Source organism: Mesocricetus auratus, unplaced genomic scaffold (genome assembly GCF_017639785.1).
Source record: "Mesocricetus auratus isolate SY011 unplaced genomic scaffold, BCM_Maur_2.0 Super-Scaffold_100676, whole genome shotgun sequence".
NCBI classification, from domain to species: Eukaryota; Metazoa; Chordata; class Mammalia; order Rodentia; family Cricetidae; genus Mesocricetus; species Mesocricetus auratus.
In genome coordinates, this window is record NW_024429266.1 from 149,719,338 (window position 1) to 149,747,240 (window position 27,903).

Consider the following 27,903-nt stretch of genomic DNA (forward strand, 5'->3'; position numbering starts at 1 on the left):
CATAGCACAAAGCAGAGGAAAACTGCCCAAAGACAGGAAAAAAGGTCCGTGTAGGTAGGGAAGTCATGTGATAAAGTAGTATCTTGTGAATGAGGAATGGACAATATAATTAAGCACTAAACAACAGGCATCTGGAAAAAGATCCTGGCTACAAAACAAAAACAAAAAGGAAAAGAAAAAAAATTCATACATGGACCAAGGACTAGATGAACAGCTGTTTGTCCTGTACAGAAATGACATAACCCAGAGAAGAAAACAAAGTGGCAGATCTGACACAGGAAAGTTTGTTTCTACAAAAACACATCACCCGCCAAATTTCATCAAGAAAACAAGCCAAGAAAAAGAATCAAAACTCTGTTATCTGAGTCATTTATAGATGGAGGGAAGGAGGGGCTCACTTGAGCTTTGGCACAGAAGAGCAAATTCACAGAGCACGAAATGTATTTTTAAAACTAATAGTTACTTTTCCAAATGCTATGATAAGATGTCATGACCAAGACAACTAATACAAGGAAAGGTTTGTTTAGGCTTACAGTCATCACCATCAAGGCAGAGAAGCTTGGTGTCAGGCTGGCATGATAACTGGAGCAGCAAACAGCTCACAAGAATGAACTCAAAATGGTACAAGTCTTTAGCTTTCAAAGCCAGATCCTAATGATCCTAGTTCCTCCAGCAAGGCCACACCTCTAGGTCACCCCAAACAGCACCAACTGGGGCCCACCCACTCAAATGCCTGAGACTATGGCAGACATCTCATCCAAACTACTGCACTTAATCTATCAAAACTCAAAGTATCATTTAACAATTTTCCCATTTGCTAAGTGGACAAAATTAAGAAAACTGACAGTTAGCCAGGTGGTGGTCACATGCCTTTAATCCCAGCACTCAGGAGGCAGAGACAGGAAGATCTCTGAGTTTGAGACCAGCCTGGTCTGCAAGAGCTAATTCCAGGACAGCCTCCAAAGCCACAGAGAAACCCTATCTCAAAACACCACCCCACCCCCCAAAAAAAGAAAGAAAACTGACAGTTGACACCTATATTATCACCTTTCACTGCCCCTTGGAACAAAAAGAAATTTTAAGTGTGTGTGACCACTGTATCTTAAGGAAATGATTGATAGGTGGCAAAAAGTAAACATGTATTCTTTTTATTTATTTATGTGTTTGGGCTTTTTGTCTGCATGGATGCCTGCATACCACATGCATGTCTGGTGCCTGCAGAGGTCAGAAGAGGGCATCAAATTCTTGGAACAGGAGTTAAAGGCCATGGTGAGTGACCATATGCTTGCTGAGAATTAAACCTGAAACATCTAATAGATCCTCCAGTGGTCTTAACCCTTGTACCATCTCTCTAGTCCCCTAAATTCTTTCCTTGCAGGGTTAAAACTAAAATGTGCAGTTATCACAAGTCATTAAAAAACAGCATATAATAGATGAGGGATGTGGGTCAGATATACCACCTACCTAGCATGTATGGGGTCCCGAGTCTGCTCAGCAGCACAGCAAAAACAAAAGCCAGCACACATTACATTACATACATACACACATTACACATGGCAGAATGTTTACAAAGCTACTGAGTGTGTGCTGTGTGGTCCCACTTTAAAAGTGTTTTAAATAACCACCACATTGTCTAAATGGACTTCTATACTAGCAAGGCAGAGTGAGCCTATAACCCTAGCACTTGGGTAGCAGAGTTGGGATTACAATTTAAGGTCAGCCAAGACTGCACAATGAGATCCTATCTCTGAAAAAGACTTCTATACTGCTTTTGTAATTTATAAGCAACTCGGAAGGACAAATCTCAGGTGATGAGGTCATGCTTTCCTCTCACAAAGAAGTAAGTAAGGCAAAGCTTCATGCCAGTGGTTTACAAGGGCTAATGAGAAGCATACACTCCTGTAATCCCAGTAAGGGAGTCAATGCCAACCTGGGCTGCAAGTGAACCTATCTCAAAAAAGGTCAACAAGTTTCTATGACTTAGAGCCAGAGTATTGAAAATACTAACGGTTTTTAACAACAGGTAATTGGTTTTGTTGTTGTTTGTTTTGGTTTTTCAAGACAGGGTTTCTCTGTAGTTCCTGGCTATCCTGGAACTCTGCCTCATGATGATGGGATGGCATCCATCAGTAAAAGGATAGGTAGAAGGTGTAGGATGTCAGTGCTGAAAATATGGGAGGCAAAGGTGGGAGGTTAGACTGGATGTTTCTTTCATCCTCATTGTGTGCAGAGAATATCTCCAGGTACCTAGCAAAGGCTATTACACTTATCCCTTAGAATAAATCTATTTTGGAGAGTGAGTCTTGAATCAAGGTGACAAGCCACTTCATAAACAGAGCTAAACTCCCAAACCAGGCCTGGTGGAACCTACAATCCCAGCACTGAGGAGGCTGAAGCATGAGGAATGCCAAGCCTGGGACACAAGGAGACCAAGATTCAAGCAAGCCACACATACATAATGCAGAACTAAGCTCCTTTCAGCTTTTAAGTTAACCACCTGCCTGGAACAGGAATCTCTAAAAAGGCTTGTTTCTTTCCACCACTTTAACAGACATGAGTGTTCTCAGCCCTGTGCCTACAGACTACACAGTAGGATCACTCTTAAGATGTTGTGACTTATTCTAGCCAATGAGCCATAAGCATAAATGATGAGTCATTTTTGGCCTGGAACAATTCCCTCTAGGCCCAAGAGCAGTTTGCTTTTCCATTGCCCTGTCACGGATGCTCGCTCCTTCAGGAGTAGGAAGGATGCATGCAGGGCTGGAGTTGAGCTCAGTATGGAACACTTGCTGAGTATGCACAAGGCCCTGGTTTCTACCTGAAGAACAAAAGGAGAAGGGAAGCATGGAAAGGAGTGGGCCTGTTATTTCAAGTACAGGCCAGTCTGGGCTAACAAGACAAGGCTCCTCTCAAAACAAAATATAACAGACTCTGGGGATCCCCCATAGAGTGCCTCACCCTCCCTGGGGAGCCACGGGAAGATGGGGAGGGAAGATGGGATGGGAAGATGGGATGGAGGGCTGGTGGGGGGCGGGGGAAGAGAGGAGAGAGAGGGAGCTAGGACTGACATATGAAGCAGGCTTGTTTCTAATTTAAATTTAAAAAATTTTTAAATACATAACAGAAAGCCCAGCAGCAAACCAAGAACCTGTGCTATTGCGCAGTCAGAGGCTGCTAAAAGTACAGCCTCACCTGTTATGTCTGATGTTTTAAAGGTCACTGCCTGGAAACTTGTCACATCACAAACAGAACAGCAAGTATAGCTGCCTTATTTTGTTTTGTTTTTGAGACAAGGTTTCTCTGTGTAGCCCTAGCTATCTTGGAACTCACTCTGTAGACCAGGCTTGGCCTTGAATTCACATAGATCCACCTGCTTCTGCCTCCTGAGTGCTCGGACTAAAGGTGTACACCACCACACCCAGCTTGTATAGCTGGCTTTTAAAATGCTGAAACACAAAACATAAAATTGAGGAAGGCAGATCTTCACTGAAGATGCTATTCCCACATTAGGGTCACAGAGTCTTCTGCAAACTTAGCACTAGGTGCTAGTCCCAAACCCTCTATGTAGTGGCTTCACGATACTGAAGATCTTCTTGGAGGAAGAAAGTGACATGTCAAGAAGTTTAATTTGAATTTGTGAAGCTTAAACGACGAGATGTACAGACTGTTCATATTCTAGGTATCACATTCCCACAGGGAGGAAAAATCAAAGGCAATTTTCAAACAGTAAGTTCCTTGGAAAGCAATTCTTGCTAGGAGGACTTTGCTCCACCTACAGCTCTCAGGGTGTCTGTTTTTAGGGGTGAGCAGGGAAGGGAGGAGCTTAAAACTTGTATTTGCTGGTCTATACCAAGCAGATGTATCTCGAAAGTTGTCTTAAGCTACATTTTTAAACAAACCTAGAACTAAATAAGAGGCAAAGGTGACAGTGCTTTTTTTTTTTTGCTTTTTGGTTGGGCAGGCAGGCTGAAAAGCAGATAGCTAGTGACACAGGCAGTTATATAAGAACTGTTTTCAACATCTCCAGAAATTTTTATTCCAACTCCAGATATCACAGACACTTCGATCAATGACAGCCTGGCCATAAGCTCCTAAAAAGAACCTGCAAGGCTGGCTGATTGAAGAGGAAAATCCAATTAATTCTCTTCTTCCACCCCTATTCTTCCCATTTTAACCTACTATTAAAGACAATTCTGGGGTGGGATTATAGCTTCATGGTTGAGTGCTTGCCTAGCTCCTTTGAAGCCATAAATCAACCGTGATAATAAATTATCTCAAGAAAGGGAATCATAGGATCGAAGACAGATCAGGCACCAGAGTGACCTCGAGTGATCTAAAGGTATAACATCAATTGGCAAGCTAAGCAATAGTGGAAGGACCACCTCGAATGCCCATTCCTGATAATGAACTTGATGTCTATAACTATCCGGGAGCCTTCATCCTGGGACTGATGGAAGCAGAGGCAAACACACATCTAAGCATTGAACTGAACCCAAGGAACCCAGTGACAGAGAGAGAGGAATGATGAGCAAATTGGCAAAGAATGGGCTGGCAAAACCAGCAGAGACAGCTGATCTGAACAGGGGAGTGCTCTTGGACCCCAGACCGACAGTGGGGAGGCCAGAATGGGACTGATCTGGACCCCCCCAAATGTGAGTGTCAGTGAGAAGGCCTGGACAACCTATGGGGCTCTGAGCTGTGGATCAGTGTCTATTCCTGGTATACAATCTGTCTTCATGTGCCTATAGCACAAAGAGAGATGCTCTCTCAGCCTGGACTCTTAGGGGAGTGCCTTGACCCTACCAAGAGTAAAATGATAGACTCTAGACATCCCCTATGTGGAAGTATGTGGCAATAGGGTGGGAGGGAGGGTGGAAGGGGAGTGCGGGAGGAGGGGAGGGAGAGGGAACTGGGATTGACATGTAAAACAAGCTATTTAAAATTAAAAAAAAAAAACTAACGATAAAAAAAAAAAAGAAAAGCATTCCTCTCCCAGAACTAGGGCATACCCAGCAGCTGCTACTTCTCTTTTTTCCCCCCAAGACAGGGTTTCTGTGCAACAGTCCTGGCTGTCCTGGAACTTGCTTTGTAGACCAGGCAGGCATTGAACTCAGAGATCTGCCTGCCTCTGCCTCTGAGTGATGGAATTAAAAGTGTGCATCACAACAGCTCAGCTCAGGAAATGTCTACCTGGTACAGCATTAACAACAGTGGCGTCTCCTAGCCGCGATGTCAATCTTCCCACTAAGTCACACTTCCACGTTGTTATCCAGACTTCACTAAGGCCCTCTTCTCCCTACTGTACTCAAATAACTTTAACTTTTCTTTAAGCTATTTTTAGGACTCTCACCTTCCTGGTTCTACAATAATTCCTGAATCTCCAGAACTCTTAATTTTACATTCCCTGGGCTGGAGAGCTGGCTCAGAGGTTAAGAGCACTGGCTGTTCTTCCAGAGGTTCTGAGTTCAATTCCCAGCAACCACATGGTGGCTCACAACCATCTGTAATGAGATCTGGTGCCCTCTTCTGGTGTACAAGCATACATGCAGGCGGAACACTATATATATAATAAATAAATACATCTTTAAAAAATTTTACATTCCCATAGCTGATGGCAACCTTTTCTTATAGTACACAATAAAAATCTAGTAAATTAACTACTGATCCAGAAACTACTCACAAGCTACCAAAAGCAGAGTTGCAGGTGCAGACTGTTAAGTTTTAAAGGGGACTGAGATTTGGGAAGAAGCAAAGCCGTATAACACTTCAAACTAAGATCTGTTGTTCAAAGCTCATGATCATTCATCCAAAAAACCAGCAGTCTGATGCCAGCGAACATCTCACATGTGCATGAGGGACTCCAGCCCTTTACTAAGGAAGCATCAGATCCACAGTCTGAATGCAAGCAACCCCTGCGTGGCTGAGATGGACTCTTCAGGCCAAGCTCATCAGATCAAAGATCCTAAAAGTAAAGATACCACAGAGGTGGCCATGGAAGGCTTCTCTTCACCACCACACTGAAGTCATTCTGTTTTTCTAACCTCAGAACATACATCATTTCATTACTTGTTTTCCTTTCTAAGGTGATCAAGCCCAGGGCCCTGCATATGCTAATCAAGGATTTCTCAACCTTCACCTCTAACAGGTAAGTAAGACTGTTAATAGCCTCAAACTAGGGCATGTTTTGATACAGGACCTCTCTGGCCCACTCCAGGTCTCCCTGCACTGGTAAGGGAAGAGGGGGCCACAAAAGGTCAGATTCTGTGAGCAGAGGCCCTGTCCACTGACATAAAACTGTGACCCATCCCTAACCCTCCAAGCTTGCCCATTCATGCATGCATTCCAAGCCTAGCCCCAATTCAGAATGGGACTTACTGCAGGGTAGGATCTTTAAGGGGTTATGGGTTAAAAGAAGTCATCAGCCGGGCATTAGTGGTGCACGCCTTTAATCCCAGCACTCGGGAGGCAGAGGCAGGCGGATCTCTGTGAATTTGAGGCCAGCCTGGTCTACAAGAGCCAGTTCCAGGACAGCCTCCAAAGTCACACCTGTCTCAAAAAACCAAAAAAAAAAAAAAACCAAAAAAAAAAGGTCATCAGAGTTGACCTTTATTCAGTATATTTATTCAGTATAACTAAAAGGAGGTCAGGACACCACACAAACGAGGATGATATGAAGGGCAGGGAAGAGGCTTCAGAAACCCCTTCTGTCCATCTGTAGTTCAGGTGCATAACCTCCAGAGCCTTGGGAGAACACACTGTCGCTGTTTAAACTACTGGATTCATAGCATATAAGCCTAAAACTCAGCCTTTCTACTTTTTATCTTTTCATTTCTATTTTGAAATAAAGGTACCCTTATGTTATCCAAGCTCATCTTGAACTCCTGGGCTCAGCTTCCAGAGTAACTGGAACTACAGATGCACACCACACCACCAACTCTACTTAATTTTAAACATTTTAATCGCATAATGGAATATTATGGTGCAATGAAAATAGAATTAAAACCACACTTACATGAGGTTTCAGAAAAGTCAAGGAAAACAGATTTAGAGGAATGACTGCACAGTGGATAATTCCATTTACACAAAGGAGTCCAAACCAAGCAAAATTCGTCACAGTGTTAGAAATCAGCTGCAGCTGGCTTCATGTTCCGAGCGTGGGAGTGGGATAGGACTGGAGCTGGAGGAGATGTTCAATAAATAGCTTTACAAAAATGAAAAAAAAAGAAAGGAAGAAAAGAAAATCCTCATTTGAGTTAACAGCAGTAAGGAGCTAATGGCTTGAAAGAGGCAAAAGGAGTCCTTTAAGTTTGTGAAAATTCTTTAAACTGCTCATCTACATTTATTTCCATACAGATATGTGCCCGCTTAAAAAGTGGGCCATACATGATAGCACTTGCCTTTAATCCCATCACTAGGGAGGCAAGGGCAGGAAGATCTCTTAAGTTTTAGGACAGCTTGGCCTTGAGTGAGTTCCAGGACAGCCAGGGCTACACAGAGAAACCCTGTCTGGAAAAAAAGAAAGAAATAAATAAAAAAATAAAACTATATGCTTGCAGGAAGAAACTAGTAGGTAGAAAAGTCAAAAACTTTTCTTTCTTGTTCCTACCTTTTTAAAAATCTGATTAGTTGCCGGGCGTTGGTGGTGCACACCTTTAATCCCAGCACTCGGGAGGCAGAGGCAGATGGATCTCTGTGAGTTGGAGGCCAGCCTGGTCTACAGAGCGAGTTCCAGGACAGCCTCCAAAGCCACAGAGAAACCTTGTCTCGAAAAACCAAAAAAAAATCTGATTAGTTTAGTAATCAGCAAAAAAGACGTGACTTTACATTAGTAGAAGAAAGATATACAAGCATAAGAGGTCAGCTACTGAGCCCTTCAGGAAACTCCTGTGATAGGAAAGGCCAGAGGGCACTCCACTCTTATCTAGCTGACCATCCAACCAGTTCCAACCATCCCAACAAGAAACACGGGGCTGTGAGCATACAAGTACATTCCCTGGGACCCAAGAGTAACAAATACTAGATGCATATACAGGAAATGCTGGGTGGGAGGGTTTCTACAAGTCAACAATGTTCTTCCTGCAGTCATTGACTGCACAACACTGGTCAAAGCTTTTTTTTCCCCAGTCAGGGTCTATATAACTCTGGTTGTCCTGGAACTATATAGACCAGGCTCTCCTCACTCACAGAGATCCACCTACTGTGATTAAAGGTGTGTGCCAACCTACGTGGACTGCTTTAAAAAGGGCTTGGGGGGCCCTCACTGTGTTGCCCTAGCTGGTGTGTAACTCACTATGTAGATCAGGCTGGCCTCAAACTCAAAGCTTTACCTGTCTCTACCTCCCAAAAGGAACTGCAAAGATGGCCTAGAGTCACTCTAAGGTACCCAGATCTGGTAAGTGTAAGGAGAATTGTTAGTAGACTGACCAATCATTCTATCTAAGAGACACAGGGATGGATGTCTACAGTCCCAGCACTTAGGAGGTAATAGGATTAGCTTAGTTATCTTTAGCAATTTAAGGTTTCAAGGCCAACCTGGACCACAGAAGACCCTATTTCAAAAGTAGGTGGCTATGTTTACATATGAACATCAGTCCACTATTGTTTATAAAGTCCAGGCTGAGATTTTTAAAGATTAATTCATAGTAGCTTTGTTACTGTGTGTTCAACTCAAAAGTTTACTAAATTCAAGTCAACCTTTTAAAAATCACACTGACACACAGACTAGAACACATGGTGTTAACCTTTTTGTTTTGCTTTTTTGGTTTTTGAGACAGGGTTTCTCTGTGTAGCTTTGTAGGCCAGGCTGGCCTTGAACTCAGAGATCTGCCTGCCTTTACCTCCTGAGTGCTGGGATTTAAGGCATGTACCATCACTGCCCCTACCATTTTAATTTTTATTAGCATGTATTTTGAATTTATCTTCATACTTGTAATAGTGCACTTCAGGTGTATGCAGTAACTGTTATAGGCTCCTGAAGCCAAGTGAGTTAACTTCCTAAAGCAGCCATCTTCACTTAATGCTAGGGAGCATCAAGAACCGCCTTCACTCTACCTGGCAGCATCATAAGCAAGGCTGAGTGAGAAGCAGGTCAGGCTGTGCCATCCCTACAAACCACTCAGGTCCTCAGGCTGCCTCAGATCTGCTCTGTGCCAACACAGGCAATCCTAGGAGACCAGGAAATGGACAACAGAATCAAACAGATCTCCAAAGCAGTGATGACATCACCAAACCAGAGCTCTGGCTGGACTCCCACCCTGTGCATTAATTACTGCATCTTCAAGCAGATGAACAAGGCCAATACTGCATGTCACATCACCACCGGAGCCAAATCCCAAGCTTCCTTCCTTCCTTCCTTAAAGGGACATTTTGCAAGAAGCTATTCTTACATTTGGTTTTGGAATCTGAGTCTGCAGTACTAAAACTGAAAGTGGTCAGAGAGACTCCTAAAGCCGGTTTTGATTTTAACCATCACGTCAGTTTTACCTTTGGTTTACAAATCACAGCTCACAACCACTATTAAAAGTTTAGCTTTGTTTTTGCTTTTATTTAAACTTTAAAACATAAATGCAAATAAATTCTAGTTAGTAATGTAGTCTAAAGGTGAAAGATGTGAGGACAAATAACTCAAGAAAACTCTGCAAAATGCCTCTGCAGCAACTGCAGGCAGTGCAGCTCCCAGACCACGCAGTAAGAGCAAAGGCCAGCATAGGTGAGAGTAACACAACAGTAACCCCAGTAGAGCAGAAAGGAGGAACCAAAACATAAGGGAACTTCAGAGCCCTTCCAAAGAGGACCCAGCTCTAAGAGGAGCTGCTGGTAAGCCCAGATTAGCAGGTCACCTCCTCATTACTTTCCCAGGGAAACAGTCACCTGTCTCCACCATATCTGCTCACTTGGATGGAGACATCATTGAAAAAAATGGAAGACTGACGTCAGCCCCAGGATCTGGGTTTGCACCATACTTTCATAGAAAGGTTAATGACAAATATACAGTATTAGTGCTGATCTCTTTGAAGATGGAGTAACAGAAAATCCAACGACCAAACTTTCTTGCCTCACTTGGTGGTGGAGCCAGAAACTAACTCACAGCCCCTTTCCTCCACTGTTCTCTTAGAGGGTTAGGACCTCTGATTATGAGGCACAGTTGGCACCAAAAAAAGAAAACCAGAAAGTCACCCATGTGGTTGCCAACAATTACCTGGAAGACTACACCAATAAACTATTTTTAGAGCAACTTCTCAGTTCCACCCCCCTGTATTTACTCAGGCAGTTCTCCCTTCAGAGGAAAGCCTGGGCCCTTTAAAGGAGGGAACCAGAAAGCCGAGGGGAACAGGGGGCACAGGTTCTTTTTTAATCCAGAATGCACCACCAAGTATGGCAGGAGCTACAGTAAGCTTTCTTGTCAGCTGAAAAGGAAAAGCCAGCATATCCAATGTGCCTTTGTTCACACATTACAGTGTACTGTACCAAGTGGCATCCATTTCCTCTGGAGGGAGGACAAAAATATCACTTACAACAAAAAGGGAATCAGGTTTAGTGTTGATGGTTACTCTTCAAAGAGGTGATCAGTCATAAACTGTAATGTAATCCTCTCTTTCAGGAATAAACCATGCAAATGCTGTTCCTAAAGTTCACAAAGCTGGGGGCTGACTATGCCTCAGTCACTCTACAAGCATGAGGATTTGAGTTCAGATCCCCAGGACTAACATTTCAATCAAGAAAAAGGTAGTTACAGAGACATCTATAACACCAGTGTGTGTGGGGGGGGGGTGTGCCTTGGAGCTCATCAGCTAGACAGCTTAGAAGTGGACGAGCTCCAGGTTCAGTAAAGAGACCCTGTCTCAAAAAGAAAAAAAGTTAAACAATTAAGTAAGACACCCAACATCAACCTCTGGCCTACACACATACACATGTGGATATACCACACACAAAAAGTTGGCAAATATTTCAAGATGTTAACCAGAACACTAAACTTTTGGATATCTGATTCACCTAAGATTAAAAACAAAAACTATTTTTACAAAAGCCCCCACATTCTTTCTATAATCCAGTCATTTCAAAACATAGTTCTAGTTGTGAGGCTCAGCATTATACAATTCCTTCAGGACAGACTCATGCCTGTCTCCCTGAGTCAGGACTCAGTAATGCCTGACACATACATGATGGAAGAAAAACATTTCCTAAATGAAGCTGCCAGTCTGCTCTAAACTCACAGATTACATAAAGTTATAGCTCTTAAGTGTATCAGCTGGGTGGAAAAGTACATGCCAGGCACTCTCGGATACCAAACTTTAGCTTGGTCAGCTTCAGAAGTAGCTATAACTCACTTTTCAGCTCTTACACTCAATTCTGAACCAAACCTCCCAATCGAGAAAAGAAACACATTAATAGATTTTCTTAACCCAATCATGCGGGCATCAGCTGCTGAAGTCACAAGGAGGAGACAAGAGTCTGTTCTTTGGGAAGCCAAAGACAGTATTTTCAACAGTGAAGATCAACAAGCCAGGCACCCGAAAACTCTTGTAGAAAGGAAGGTGCACACGGTAGGCATGCCAGAACTGACTCAAAGGAAAGATCTAGATACCAAAACTATTCAAATTCAATACATATCTTGTCAGAATTCAAGATACTCTGATTCGGTGACACTACACTATCGTAATATGACTTGTAAGTCACAACTGCAAATGCAACATGGCTTTAAGGTAGGACCAAGATGCTCTCAAGTGACATCACTAGGCAGGAGGTGAAGAGGGGTGCCGATGGACAGATAACAGGTGTCACGCTTACGGAGCATCTAAAGCAGAAGAGGCCAGAGGCCAGCAGATTGCTAAGTAGCCTGAGTGCCGACACTTCAATCTTTCACTCTGTAACTTATCAGCGGCGTGACCTTGGACCACTGACTTAACCTCTCTGTTCTTTGATTTCTCTGTAAGTGGACCAGTACTGCCTCGGTGCTTCGGAGGACTGCTGGGAGAATAGGAAAACCTGTGCTGTCTAGCAACGCAGCCCAGCAAACCAGAAATCTTTAATCTTCACAACGTTCCTCCCAACACCCGCACGATTACCAGCCTGGAGGGCACCAGGCCGTTTGAAAGGCACTCAGGAGGTCCTTCCCCCGAACTTCGGAGATGGGATTTACCGTGCAGGACCCTAAAAGCTGTGCGGCGGCCGGGGCATGTGACGCGCCAGGCAGCGCTGCCTCGGTGGCCGGCCCGTACCTCTTCCCACCCAGCAGGGCTGCCGCCGAGGACCGCGCCTGGCCTAAGGATCCCCGTACCCACCGCCCGCCGGGTCACCCCGCGCCCTCCGACCTCCGCCCGCCGGGCGCCGCCCCGCCTGGCCCGACCCGGCTCTCGCCGAGGACGCCAGGCCCGGAGGCCGGGACCGCGGCGGAGGAAGGGCGGCCCAGGTCCGCCGCTCACCGACGGGTCCGCCGAGGAGACAGAACGCAGGCCGCGACAGAGAAGTCCGACTCCGGCTCCAGCAAGCTCCCCGGAGCTGCCCAGCCGCAAACACCGTAATCAACGCCGCCGCCCCGGGCTTTATGGCCAAAGCTCCGGCCTTGCACCAACTTCCGCCACCGCCGCCGCCCCGAGCGGAAGTGCCTGTCACGAGACACTCGACGCCAGGGTTAGGGGGAGGAGCCCCGCCTCCACTTTGCGTCACGTTCCGGTCGCGTCAGGCCCTGGCCCCATTGCTCGTGGGGTAAATATGGCGGTCTCCAGATGGGGGCTGCCATCTTTGAGGGTCGTGCAGAAGCCGGAGCACGCCATATTAGGCCGTCGTCCCCCGATTACACTCCTACCCTGTTACCATAAAGAACGCTGAAGAAGAGAAAGCAGTTCGACCTTTCCGGAAGATGCTTGTCAGTCAGCCATGTGGCATGCAGGGTGTGATTCAGGGTCTTCTGATCCCACCAGGTGCAACCAATACGGTGGATGGAAACGATCAGTTACAGTGTCCTCAGTGATGGAGACCCAGAGGTGAACTAGACGCTACTACATAACTGGGCAGGATAGATGATCCAAGAAAGCAGGAAAAGAGATTAGATTACTAAACTGAAAAGAGACACAAAAGGGTGATTGGAGGCACAGACTTGGGACTTATGCCAGGGAGATAGAGACAAGACAATGGGAAGGCTAGATCTAAAATTCATTTAATTAAAAGGTTCATAAAAAGCCGGGCAGTGGTGGCGCACGCCTTTAATCCCAGCACTCAGGAGGCAGAGGCAGGCAGATCTCTGTAAATTTGAGGTCACCCTAGGCTACAAAGCTACACAGAGAAACTCTGTCTTGAAAAATAAAAATTAAAAAAAATTTTAAAAGGTTTACAAAGACAGACTAAACATATCTCTAGCTAGTACCAAATTCCCTCCTAAGCCCTACTTACTTTCTTTTCTCTCTCTCTTTTCCTCCTTCCCTTCTTCCCTCTCTCTCTTTGACTGGAACTCACCAAAAAGTCTTGAACTCCAATTAGGCTCAAGCCTTCAGGATTCTTTTTTTTTTTTTTTTTTTTTTTTTGAGACAGGGTTTCTCTGTGGTTTTGGAGGCTGTCCTGGGACTCACTCTGTAGACCAGACTGGCCTCGAACTCACAGAGATCCGCCTGCCTCTGCCTCCCGAGTGCTGGGATTAAAGGCATGCACCACCAACGCCCGGCTAGCCTTCAGGATTCTAAGGTTACCTGTCTCAAAAAATCAAAACAGAACTCTGGGGCTATAGGCTCTGTCAGTATATTTTTCTAGTAGCTTATATAATATTTCGATTTCTAAGGGACTACCAACTCATTCACGAGTACCAATGAATCCCTTTGTGCTAAGTTAACCTCTCAAAGGTTCTGTCATTTTCCAGCATCTCCAGGCTGAGGAGAGAGCCTCTAACACATGACTTCTAGGGGGATTCACTCACACCATACCCTAGCAATATCATCAGCTGCCTGTAGACAAATGGGACAGGACTTGCATACAGGAAGGGAAGCGTTGTATAAAAAGTCCCAAAACAGATTGAGGTGGGACCACAGCTCATAGTTATTAGTGAATAACAATAGCACAACAACTTTAGGAGTTCTCTAAGCTGGGCAGTGGTGGAGCACACCTTTAATTCCAGCACCCAGGGGGCTAAGGCAGGTGAATCTCTGAGTTCCAGGCCAGCCTGGTCTACAGAGCGAGTTCCAAGGAAGCCTAAAACTAGAAATCCTGTCTTGAAAAAACTCAAGGTTCAGTGATAGAACCCACTTACCTGGAATTGCTAAGGACCTAGTTTCCATCCGTAACACAACACGCACACACACTCTGAGCTCACACATTTTCACCCCAACCTTTGAATTTCGAGTCTTATTTATAAATAGAATGATATTTAGTTAAAGCTACCTTTAGCGACATCAACAGAACCAGTACCTGAGGGAACAGAATTCCTACCAGGCTGCAGCCTGAGTCACCAAGCCACTGCTAGAGAAGCAGGTGGGTAACTGCAGAGTTGCAATTGCTGGATGAACTAGCTATAGATTAGGGTGCAGCCACTGTGCCAAAGTTAGAACAACAAATACTCTTAACTAATGAGCTGTCTTTTGAGGCTACAATGTGTACATTTTTTTTTTTATATTTCCTGATGTTGTTGAATGACACTTTAAAATGGCACACTTTAGAGTTCGAGACTAGCCTGGTCTACAAGAGCTAGTTCCAGGACAGCCTCCAAAGCCACAGAGAAACCCTATCTCAAAAAAAAGCAAAAAAAAAAAAAAAAAGGCACACTTTAACAGTACACAACTCTATGGAGCACTACTCAAAATAGTTCAATAGCAAAATTTGTTTATTTTTATTATAATTTGTTGCTTTTTTATCTGCTGCAGTGGTTGCATCTGATCCTATTGCTTTCTCAGCTGACTTCCGAAGCTACTGCCGCCGGCTCTGAAGTTGTCTCAGTCCCTCCATAGCAGGAGCCAAATGTTGGGGTTTTGTTGTTGTTGTTGTTTCAAAGACAGGGTTTCTTTGTGTGGCTTTGGAGTGTGTCCTGGAACTCACTCTATAGACCAGGCTGGCCTCAAGCTCACAGAGATCTGCCTGCCTCTGCCTCCTGAGTGCTGGGATTAATGGCATGTGCCACCACCACCCGTGTCTAACTTTAAAAGTTTTAAAGTTATTTTTAAAAGTCAAATTGCAAGGCTACATATGGTGGTATATACCTGATGGCCTGACACAATCAGGTCCTCTTCCTTCATGCCCTGGGATAAGAATTGAACAGGTAGAGAATTGTTCAAGTTAACAATAGAATTTTTCTATAAGCATCTCCTTTCAGATGTGTGTGTGTGTGTGTGTGTGTGTATGCACATGTGTGTTCCCATGTATGTGGGACAGATGTTGATGTCCAGAGTGCTCCCTCTGGTTCAGCTAATCTAACTAACTAGCCATCATGGTGGGCTGCAGTATTAAGCATGTGGGGATTTTGTTTTGCAGCAATAGATGACTGATAGAATAATTTGGCCCAGTGTTCCCCTGAACTAATGGTTGGAAAGTGTGGTACTCTAATCTCCAGAGGTGGCTAGCAAGCAGCATCCCCGAAATCTCCATCTCTACCCCTACCACTGCCTTGCTCTCCTTTCCAGCTCTTGGAAGACAGAGGACAGCACCACGCCATGTGCTACTCCTTACAGGTTGCCTCAGGAAAAGAGACACCTGTGTGCCTGGCTGTGTCATGACTCATGCCTCAAAAGCCAGTCTCTCAGGATCCCTTTTGGCAATGGTGGGGAAGGAAAATCCAAAGCCAAAACCCCACACAGACAGCAATTTGTGCAGACTCCCTCACCCACCTTCTTTCCTAGCTGCTCCTCTGGGTGTGCTGAGGGAGGGAGCTGTGGTGGTCCAGCTCTACCACCTGCTAGTGAACTCCCAGAACCTGTTCTTCTCCATTCTTAGCAGACTTCCTGAAATCCTCCTCACATGTGAGGTCCACTGTACTCCGTCCTCAATTATGGCTCTCAGTTGTCAACCAGGAAAATGTCCCCGTCCACATTACAGCCAGGGGTCCACCACAATCTGCTCTCTGCTTGGGCTCCCGTGTCCGGTTTCCTTCTCTCTGCCATTGTAGCTGAGCAATGTTTCACCAGCAGTTTCCAGGATGAGTTATGACACCATCTCCTGTCCATACCTTGCCTATGCTTGTCTCTATGCTGACAACAACCTTCCTCTTCCTTTACAGGCAGAGTAAGTTTTGTTTTCCTGAGTCACTGGCTGCTGTCCCCTCTGGGAAGTCCTCCTTGAGTGTCCGACCTCTTTGGTGACATCAGGGCCTCTCCTGGGTCACACCAGCTTCTTTACTTTCTTCAGATAGCATTTATTCTGCTGGATGAATGTCAGGCACAAAAAGTTCTCCATAAAAAAAAAAAGTTCTCCATCAACTTCCCTTCCACCATGCATGTCTGTTGCTAGAAAGCAGCTGTCCAAACTGCTTGTAGGCGTGGCCACACAAGTTGCTCCTGCCACAGGTATGAAACACAAGTGATGTGTCACAACTGCTCAGATGCTTTTAAGTGGGTGTGCCTCTTGACACACTTGTTGTCCTGTGATCAGCTGTCTCTAGACAATGAGAAGCCCCTTTGGAATGGTGCTGGCATGGTACCTGGGACCTGTTGATGGAGGGGAGATACCAGCTGTTTGATATGGAGTTTCTATGGAGACGTATTTGTCTCATAGCCAAGTACTAGCCAGCCCTATATCCTTAGCTTCCAAGATCAGTCAAGGTAGGGTGCATGGCATCAAGAGTGGTATGGCCATAGGCCAGATATATTGTTATAGCATCTAGTGTTATCTTACTTAGAACGTACTTACTTAATGTTCTGTTTACTCCTTGCTGGACAACCTCTTTGCTTGACTGGCCTTAAAGGAAAACAAGGATTTTTTTTTTCAGTGAAGGGAAGGGGGACAAAGGAGCATTAAACATATATGCAATGCTGACAGAATGAGTTTTACCTTCCTGACTCACCTGACTACCTGACTGCTGCTTCCTCTGGGAAGAGCTCTGTGAGTGTCACTTCCCTGGTGGCATTAAGTATGTCTCCTGGGTCACTCCAGCTTCTTCCCTTTCTTTGGATAGCATTTATTCTGTTGGACTAATGGCAGAGACAAAAAATGAATCTCACTGAAGGGCAGGAAGGTCCCAGACACTGCCCCAGGCATGGGAGTTATACCATTAAATGATCCAGACAAGGGCATGAGCATTGGGGGGACAATCATTGTCAATGTGAGCCCTTCAGTGGTGATGGGGGAAAAAGCAGCATCATGAGGAGGGTGGAGGTGAAGCTGAATGGGGCAGGAGGCTCCTCTGCATCCTTGTTTGACTTATTCTGTCACACTCACCACTGTCTAATATGTTTACATTCCCCTCATTCGCCTGCTTTCAGTTTAATTTTTATTTTGCACTACTAGGAATTGAACTCCGGATCAATGTATGTTAGGTAGGGCTATATATGCACACATAACCTGCTTTGGTTTTTGTCTCCTGCACAAGAGCATACATTCCCGCAGGGCAGAGACTTTTGTTGGTCTTATTCACTGAGTCCTCCTATCAGACCTTACCTAGAGCTGTCTGTGCCTGTTCAAGGAGTGAATAAATGAATGATGCTCACAAGCTGGGTTGAAATAGAGTCTTCAAGGCTCCAGGGTCTTTGTAGGCAAAGAATATCTGAGACACACACGGATAGATCAAGGCAAGCCACCCTCAGCCTGGTCAGGATACAACCAGAGCAGGGCTTCAACCCACAAGGTAGACAGAGTGGATAAATAAATGGAAGCAACTCTGTTATTTACGACTCTGAAGTGAAGGCTGGAAACAAGTGTGTGCAGAGGTCAGAAGGAGCAGAGTTAAGAGGGCGACAGCTGTGGGAGTCGCTGAAGGGAACCCACAGTCAAGGTGTCACCTAGCTCTGTGCCGCAGGGGCATCTCTGGGGCTCACGTTCCTGCCTTCAGTGGGGTACTGAGGGTGGAAGGCTCCCAGCTGGTGACTCAGCAGAGGCGGTTAGGTCACAGCTGGGTCAGTGGGTTGGGCCTTTAGACAGCTCATCTTCAGGGGGCTGTTAGGGATGAATGTAAGTGTCAGGCTGTTAGGCCGGAAGTGTGGCCTGGTTGAAGAGATCACTGGGCATACGTGCTTGAAGGGTCACCTTGTCTGTGACCCTTCTTGCTTCCTGTCAACCATCAGTTGAGCAACTTTCTTTCCCCAGGCGCTTCTGCCATGATGTTTCAACAGACTGGACAGAGACCTCCCAGCTAAAATGTGTTATTTATCTCAGGTACTAGAAAGTGACTACACACATGACTAAAGTAGCCTAATGACTCTGGAGTTGACACCCTGCCTATGGGGCAGGAATTGTCACCCTCATCCCATAAAATAGGGAAATGAGGTTAGGCACCATGTTCAGGACTCTTAGGGACAAGAGATGGAAATCCCCTTTGAATTGGCGTGTGCTTCTTTGGCAGCCTAGAACAGAACCTGAGAGCAAAGTCCAACCTGATGTTGCTGACTGTGACATTCAACGCAGTGCAGCAAAACCTTTGCAGAAAGAGAAGAGAGCAACAAGGTGTGTTCATAAACTGTCCACAGCAGCACAGTGCTCCATCTATTCCATCTGTCCCACAGATGCTGCCAGGTCAAACTCATGATGCACAGGATAGCATGAATGTAGATGGCTATGGCTAGTATTTTAGCACAAGCATTCACATTTGCTAATTCTGACAGCCCTGGTCCTCAGTATTACCTCTGGGGGCATCATATGAAGGCTTTACCTTTACCTCTCAGCACCTCCCCAAATTCTAAGTCTAGTTCCTTAGTTTACCCTGGGGAACGGTGTTAGTAAGATCATTGTAACAAATGCCTGACATAATTTATGAAGAAAATAGGATTGTCTCTTGGTCTTTTGCCAAGATCAAGTGCAGTTTAAAGAGAAAAGGCTTATTTTGGCTCATGACTTTGGAGGTTCTAAGCCTGTACACACACACACACACACACACACACACACACACACACACACACACACACCCCACTACCACCACCACCACCACCACCACCAACAACAACAGAAAACAAGCTTTGGAGGTTCCTGTCTGTGCTGATTAAATTTTTGTCAAGTTGACACAGTTAGGGCCATCTGAGAAGGGGGGATGTTAACTGGGAAAATGCTTCCATCAAACTGACCTGTAGGCAAGTCTGTGGAAGCATTTTCTTGATAAATTATTGATGTGGGAGGGCCCATCACACTGTAGACAGTACCATCTGAGTAGATAACTCCTGGGAAGTATTAGAAAGTTGGATGTGAGCTTGGAGCAAGCCCAAGGATCTGAGTTAGATTCCTAGCACCCATGTGGCTGCTCACAACCACCTATAACTCCTGTTTTAGAAGATCCGATCTCCTCTTCTGGTCTCTAAGAGCATCAGGCACACAAATGGTATTCAGACATACATACAGGGGTAAAACACATCCATACATGTAAAATAAAAATTAAATAAATTTTTTTGGTTTTTTTTTTTTTTTTGGTTTTTCGAGACAGGGTTTGTCCTGGAACTAGCTTTGTAGACCAGGCTGGCCTTCAACTCACAGAGATCCGCCTGCCTCTGCCTCCGGAGTGCTGGAATTAAAGGCGTGCATCACCAACGCCTGGCATTAAATAAAATTTAAAAAAACACCTGGAGGCAGGGGTGGTTTGGGCCTTTACTCCCAGAACTCAGGTGGCAGAGGCAAGTGAATCTTTGAGTTTGAAACCAGCCTGGTCTACAAGAGCTAGTTCCAGGACAAGTTCCAAAGCTACACAGAGAAACCCTGCTTTGAAAAATTGAAATAAGTAAATAAATAAAAGAAAAACCCCAAAGAAAACAAAACAAAAAAAAGCACAGAGTTGGAAAATGAAAAGAAATAGAACCTCCAAGATTATGGTTTTTATTTTTTTTTTTTTGAGACAGGGTTTATCTGTGGCTTTGGAGGCTATCCTGGAACTAGCTCTTGTAGACCAGGCTGGTCTTGAACTCACAGAGAGCCACCTGCCTCTGACTCCAAGTGCTGGGATTTAAGGCTTATGCCAACGTAGGGCTGATTGTGGTTTTTAAGAGCTGTGACTTGGGAAGTGATTAAGTTGTTTATGAGGGCCCTACAGTCATGAGTGGCATTAGTGGCCTTAGAACATGGCTGCTGGAATCTGGTCGTTCTTTTTGCCTGCTTCTGCCATGTGAGGACATAGCAAGAAGGCTCCATGTTGGAGGCAGAAGGCAATAGCCCTCCCTAGTCACTACCTGTCCTGGTGCCCTGACCTCAGACTTCCCAAACTCAGAGCTTCAAAAGTAAAATTCTACGGTCGTACATTTCCCTATGTATGTTGTGTGTGTAGTTTTGTTTGTTGCTGTTTACAAGATGGGGTCTTCTGTAGCACAGACTTTCTTTGAACTTCCTATGTAGCTAACTAAGTATGAGGGTGGCCTTGAACTTTTGATCTTCCTACCCCCACCTCCTGAATGCTGGGATTGTAGGTGTGTATGTAAAAGTGATCATTTAAAATACAAAAATCGGAGTGGGTGAATGAATATGCAGAGTTTCTAACATAAAAAAAAACAAAAACAAAATCAGGGGTTTGTGGTTAGCTCAGTTTATGTGGTGCTGAGGGTCAAACCCTGGACCCCATTTCCCAACACAACTCTGAATTTAACATCCTCCTTTAATTGGTTTGTTGTTTAATTTTTTTAGTTTGCTTTTTGACACAGTGTAGCCTTGGCTGTCCTGGAACTCACTTTGTAGACCAGGTTGTCCTTGAACTCATAGATCTGCCTGCCACTGCTTCCCAAGTGCTGGGATTAAAGGCATGAGCCACCTGCCCCCTGCTGTTAATTTTTTTTAACCCACTGTATCCAATTAGTGCTGCTCCTTTGTGCATGGGACTGGGGGTCATCCACCGGACCATGGATAGATTGCTATCTTTTAAATGAACGAATGAGCTAACTTTCGTTTCCATAGTACCAAGCAACAATTACCTTAAGCCACTGCCCACAAGTTCCCTTACCTGGCAACTGACAAGAAGCTTCAGTCCCTCCATGTTATGAGATGGAGTGTGCTCAGTACATTCACACAGTCTCTCCCAGTGAGGGGAGACTTAATACCCATCACTTTGTAGGTGGTAAATGATCATGCAGAGGCTCAGAGAACTCCTGGGAAAGGCTGCAAGAAACAGGTGTCATGGAAGCTGGAGATTGGGTGGGGTAGCCAAAGATGGAAGAGGAGGGTGCAGCTGGGCATGTGGACACAGCCTACCTGAGACACTGGACCAATAAGAACTTTCTGGGGAAGACTCTTGGGCAAAAAACAACTATGATAATAGAGTAATTCTCTCTCTCCTTTGATTTTTCATCATTGTGTATTTATTTAATTTATTTGAAGCAGGATGTCATGTTCCCTAAGAGCTGGGATTATAGGTGTGTGTCAATATACGAGGCTAAAATTGACTTTTTATTTTTATTTTTGACAGTCTCTCACTATATAGGCTGGCTGCCAGTTCAATGTTTCAAGATATTTGGTTACACTCTGTAAAGATATGTCACTGTGATTGGTTTAATAAAAGGCTGAATGGTCAATAGCTAACTAAGCAAGGTTTCTAGGCACAAAGGACACTGGGAAGAAGAAGAGGGAGGCACCAGCCAAATGGAGAGGAAGGAGCATTGGCAATACAGAGTAAAGGTAACTGGGCCACATGAAAGAACATGGATTAAAAGATATGGGTTAATTTAAGTTATGAACTAGTTAGAAACAAGCCTAAGTTATCAGCTGAGCTTTCAATAATTAATAGTAAGTCTCTGTGTCATGACTTGGGACCTGGCTGGCAGGACAGAGAAAGACTACAGTTCGAGGCCAGCCTGGTCTACATAAAGCAGTGATTCTCAGTCTTCCTAATGCTGGGACCACCCCCTATACAGTTCCTCATGTTGTGGTGGCCCCCAACCATAAAATTATTTGGTTGCTACTTCATAACTGCAATGTTGCTACTGTTATGGATCATTATATAAATATCTGATAGGCCTGGTAACTGATTCCACTTCAAAAGGGGTTGTGACCCATAGGTTGAGAACTGCTAACATAGAAAATTCTAAGACAGTGAGGACCATGTACAGAGACCCTGTTTCAAAAAGAAAAAAGAAAATAAAAGGAAAACAAACAAACAAATCTGTCCTACAGACCCTTTTCCCCCTACTGGGTTGCCTCATCCAGCCTTGAAATGAAGGCTAGTTCCTAGTCTTATTTCATCTTATGCTGTGCTCAGTTGATATCCCTAGGAGGTCTGCTCTTTTCTGAAGGGAAAGGGTGGAGCAGTGATCTGGGGGAGAGGGGAAGTGTGTGTATGGGGGAGGGCGAGAGGAGAGGAAATGCAGTTGGGATGTATTATATGAGAAAATTAAAAGAAATCTAAGTCAGAGGTGAGGATGTAGCTCAGTTGGTAGAGCACTGGCCTGAATGCAATCCCCAGCACTGCACAGCACGGAATTGGTGGTGCATCACAGAAGGTGAGGCAGGAGGAGCTCGGCAAAATCAGACATTTGCAGCTAGTCTGTCTTGTTGGACTTTCTTTGGACCACCAGCCCCCAGATAATGACAGGCAGATGTATTATTAATTATGAAATTTTGGCCTTTACCTTAGGTTTTCCCCCAGATAGCCCTTATAACTTAAATCAATCCATTTCCATCCATCTGTGTTCTGTCACATGACTCTTTACCTTTCCTCCATTCGGCACATCCTACTCCCTCTGTCTTGATTGCATGTCCTGTCATGCCAGATTATGCATGTAAGTAGGTATTACTCTTTTTGTTTGTTTTTTTGGTTTGCTTTTTTGAGACAGGGTTTCTCTGTATTGTTTTGGAGGCTGTCCTGGAACTCGCTCTGTAGACCAGGCTGGCCTTGAACTCACAGAGATCCACCTGCCTCTGTGCTGGGATTAAAGGCGTGTGCCACCAACACCCGGCTGTATGTATTACTCTTAGCTGTTAATGAAGAGTGACTGACTGGTGATTAGGCAGAATTTTCCGGGCAGATGGAATGCTGGGAAAAAGAAGGGTGGAGTCAGAGGAGACACCATGAGATGTAGATTGAGCAGGAAGGGAAGTGCGTACATGAGGTAACCAAGCCTCAGGGCAGCGCATAGCTTGATAGAAATGGGTTAAATTTAGTTATAAGAAGTAGTGGAGCCGGGCCGGGCGTTGGTGGCGCACGCCTTTAATCCCAGCACTCGGGAGGCAGAGGCAGGTGGATCTTTGTGAGTTCGAGGCCAGCCTGGTCTACAAAGTGAGTTCCAGGACAGCCTCCAAAGCCACAGAGAAACTCTGTCTCGAAAAACCAAAAAGGAAAAAAAAAAAAAAAACAACTAGTGGGAAAAAAAGCCTAAGCTGTTGGCTGAGTATTTATAGTTAATAATAAATCTCCATGTGGATGTTTGGGGAACAGCTGGTGAGACAGGAAAGTCCACCTACAAGCTTCTAACCCTGAGTTCCTCTCTTTGCCCAGGAGTCCCACCTATTTTCTTCTGCCTAGCTATTGGCCATTCTAATCTATATTATTCAATCAGATGCCTTAGGCAGGTGAGGCAAAACATAGACACATCTTCAATGTAAACAAATATCCCCCAACAAGCATTAAGCTGGGTCATGAGGCTGTGGAAAGAGCCTTTCATGGCCATGAGGTTCATAACAGGAAAAAGGAGGAAAGGGTAGTGGCCAAGACATGCTCTGCTGTGCAAATAACCCACACAGACACCTCTCTCTCTCTCCCACTCTCTCTCAAACGTGTGCGCACCCACAGTCCTCATCTATGCCTTCGGGGCTTCTTTTCACACATAACATCAGGGACATGACCCAGAAGCTACCATCGTATCTGGCACCTCCCCTCTCTCCCACTTGCTTTTCCTCATTCACCAGCTCTGCTTCAACTACACTGGCCTCTGCTGTCCCTTGAACAAGGTGTTTCCTTCTGTACAGAACTCCGCTGTTGTTATGGCCACCGGCAGCACTTTCTGTTCATGTAGGCTGACTGTGTCACTTGGTCTTGCTCAAATGTGACCTCAGAGAGGATTTTTTTGGACACCCATGCCTGGTATCCCCTACTTTCCATTATGATTCCTTAGCATTTTATTTGTTTATTGAGATAGGTTCTCTATATGTAGCCCAGACAGGCCCCTAACTCTTGGTGATCTTCTGGTGTCAGCTTCCTGATTGCTAGGACTAAAGGCTATGCCTACTATTCCTGGCTACAAAACATCATTTTATTGTAGTCAGACTTTCTCTGTACTTCCAGCTCCCAGATAAATGACACTGAAACTTCTTAAGTGTGAAAGCTTGGCCTTAGCTTAGGCTTGTTCCCAACTAGCTCTTAAAACCTATGTTAACCTGTTTACACTAATTACATTCTGCCACATTGCTTGTTAGCTCTCCTCCATACTATGTGTCTGACTCTGTGTCTCACTCTGAATCTAGTCTTCTTCCCAGAGTTCCTATATCTTCTGGGAAGTCCCGCCTATCCTCTCATGCCTAGCTATTGTTCAGCTCTTTATAAAACCAATCCAAAGGTACCTTGGCAGAGACACATCTTCACAGTGTACAAAAAGATTGGTGGCGCACACCTTTAATCCCAGCACTCGGGAGGCAGAGGCAGGTGGATCTTTGTGAGTTCAAGACCAGTCTGGTCTACAGAGCGAGTTCCAGGACAGCCTCCAAAGCCACAGAGAAACCCTGTCTCGAAAAACCAAAAAAAAATAAAATAAAATAAAACCAATCCAAAGGTACCTTGGCAGAGATACATCTTCACAGTGTACAAAAAGATTATCCCACAACATTTTTATCGACTGCATCCCACTAATCACCTGATGAATTTCATTGTTTATTTTCTTCATACTCCTGTAGGGTAGTGGGTGGTGTACGTGTATGCATATATAGGGAGATCCATAAGCAGACTTTTCTGTCCTGCCTACCAGTTCCTAAATAACCACATAGAAACTTGTTAATTATAAATGCTTGTCTGATAGCTCTTTTTTGTTTTTTTGGTTTTTTGTTTTTTTGTTTTTTTTTTTTTTGCTTTTTGAGACAGGGTTTCTCTGTGGCTTTGGAGGCTGTTCTTGAACTAGCTCTTGTAGACGAGGGTGGTCTCCAACCCACAGAAATCCGCCTGCCTCTGCCTCTGGAGTGCTGGGACTAAAGGCGTGCACAGCCAATGCCCGGCTTGTTCTTATAGCTTAAATTAACCAATATTTCTTATCTACACTCTGCCACATGGCTTCCACTTTGCTCAGTATGGCAAGTTCATCTCCTGCTTCCTCTGCCTCTCCTGGGGATCCCACAACGCCACCCTCTTCTTCCCAGTGTCCTCTTAGTCTGGTTCTCCTGCTTTCTTTATCCTGCCTAGCTATCGGCCATTCATCTGCTGTATTAAACCAATCACAATGACATATACTCACACAGTGTAAAAGAATATTCCTTGGCGGTGGTGGCGCACGCCTTTAATCCCAGCACTTGGGAGGCAGAGGCAGGCGGACCTCTGTGAGTTCGAGACCAGCCTGATCTACAAGAGCTAGTTCCGTGACAGCCTCCAAAGCCACAGAGAAACCCTGTCTCAAACCCCCACCCAAATAAAGAATATTCTACTGTTTACGATTTTTAAAATCTGACTCCTGATTTTTTATTGATAAAATAATAATTAGATAAATGCTTCATTCCACATTTCCCCCTTTTTGTCTAAATAAAAAGGAAGATTTTTAACTTTAACATAGTAAAATTATATACAACAAAACAGTTACTAAGTAAGAATTACAGTTAAAATATCTAGTTCATTTGTATTTGGAAAATTTAGAGAAAATATTCTGTTATTTATCTTATCTTTGTGAATCTACAGTTTTATGCCTAATTTATCTTTTACCTCAACTAAGGAAAACTTTAAGTTTAATTATTTAGTCTTCAACTCCATCAAAGACCCCCAAAAGGAGCTGGGCGTTGGTGGCACAGGCCTTTAATCCCAGTACTTGGGAGGCAGAGGCAGGCAGATCTCTGTGAGTTTCAGAACAGCCTCCAAAGCCACAGAGAAACCCTGTCTCAAAAAACCAAAAAAAAAAAAAGACCCCCAAAAGGGTGTAATGTTACCTAAAGACAGGGACATCTGGCTGCTTGGACAGTCACCCAAAGTTCTTCTGTAATGTTGGGACATCCAACTTTGGCCTACAGACCTAGAACATCTGACAGACATTTTTGAGAAGCAGGGAATTATGAATAACTGTACTACTTTGGCTTGGCAAAGTTTGGCAATTGCTTCCTTTTGCATCCTGCTGGTCCAGTTTGGACAATATACTGTCATCAATTGAGGCCAGGGCAGTTTCTTTGCCAAAATACCTAGCTTTTTCCATGCAGAAAGCCAACTCCCTATTGTTTCTTCCATGCCCATCATATATTCTTTTAAGTTAATTGGTATTATCAGGAGCAGATGTGTCTTACTGTCATGAAAAAGACTTAGGTTATTAAATACATTAAATGCCATATTCTATAGATCTTTGAAGTGTTTGAAGACCATATATCTATTTAAATACATTTTTAACCTTGAAAATATACCTAACATGAATACAAATTTGATTATAGATGACTATTAATCTATATTTCTTTTTTTCTGTGTTTTTTTTTTTCTGAGACAGGGTTTCTCTGTGACTTTGGAGGCTGTCCTGGAACTAGGTCTTGTAGACCAGGCTGGCCTCGAACTCACAGCAATCTGCCTGCCTCTGCCTCCCAAGTGCTGGGATTAAAGGCATGGGCCACCACAGTCCTGCTTATATTTCTTAATTATACAGTACATATTTAAATGAGTTACATAAACACAAACAAGAGTAGAAAAATATATACAGTACAACAAAATTAACTTTAAATTTGTATTGATAAGCCAAAATTTATACCAATGTAAAATTTTTGAGATTAATAGTTATTTTTTTGGAAAGGGTAGATTGTTGAATCTACCCTTTTATCTCATCATTTCTATATTACATCCCCCTTTTTTCCTTCAGAACAAGATCTTTGAATTTAACTTTTTTGTTTAGCTTTTTTTTCCTATGAACAATAACAACTTTTTTTTTTTTTTTTTTTTTTTGGTTTTTACGAGACAGGGTTTCTCTGTATTGTTTTTGGGGCTGTCGGTCCAGCCCGGCCTCGAACTCACAGAGATCCGCCTGCCTCTGCCTCCCGAGTGCTGGGATTAAAGGCGTGCGCCACCAATGCCTGGCTAAAGTATGCCATTTTAAAGTGTCATTCAACAACATCAGGAAATATAAAAAAAAAAATGTACACATTGTAGCCTCAAAAGACAGCTCATTAGTTAAGAGTATTTGTTGTTCTAACTTTGGCACAGTGGCTGCACCCTAATCTATAGCTAGTTCATCCAGCAATTGCAACTCTGCAGTTACCCACCTGCTTCTCTAGCAGTGGCTTGGTGACTCAGGCTGCAGCCTGGTAGGAATTCTGTTCCCTCAGGTACTGGTTCTGTTGATGTCGCTAAAGGTAGCTTTAACTAAATATCATTCTATTTATAAGTAAGACTCGAAATTCAAAGGTTGGGGTGAAAATGTGTGAGCTCAGAGAGGCAGAGTAGCAAAAAACTAACCTTCTCTCCTTTCTAGCATCTTTGAAAGCCCCATGCTTCTGCTCCAGCAAACCAGAAAAGCCTGTGCCACTCCAAATCCATCCCTACTGCTTCCTGTGTCTGTCTCTTCTGGATGCCCTCTGATACTCTGTGGTTACTTTCTGTCAACTAGTTGCTAACTCAGCCTCCTCACCCAACGTTTATTTCATTTAATTATTAATGAAAATGCAAACTTGGAGTTCACAGTGTGATCAAATACCCGCCCCAACAACTATTGGCTGCTC

At 44.3% G+C, this 27,903-nt stretch overlaps 1 protein-coding gene across 1 annotated transcript in view; it reads right to left on the reverse strand.

The window, feature by feature from the left end:
- Rab7a (RAB7A, member RAS oncogene family) overlaps positions 1-12,556 on the reverse strand; it is a 53,173-nt gene extending 40,617 nt beyond the window's left edge. The window contains exon 1 of the mRNA XM_040738923.1: positions 12,423-12,556. The gene's annotated coding sequence lies outside the window, so the exon portion shown is untranslated. The remainder of the gene's footprint in view (positions 1-12,422) is intronic.
- Positions 12,557-27,903: the final 15,347 nt, after the last annotated feature.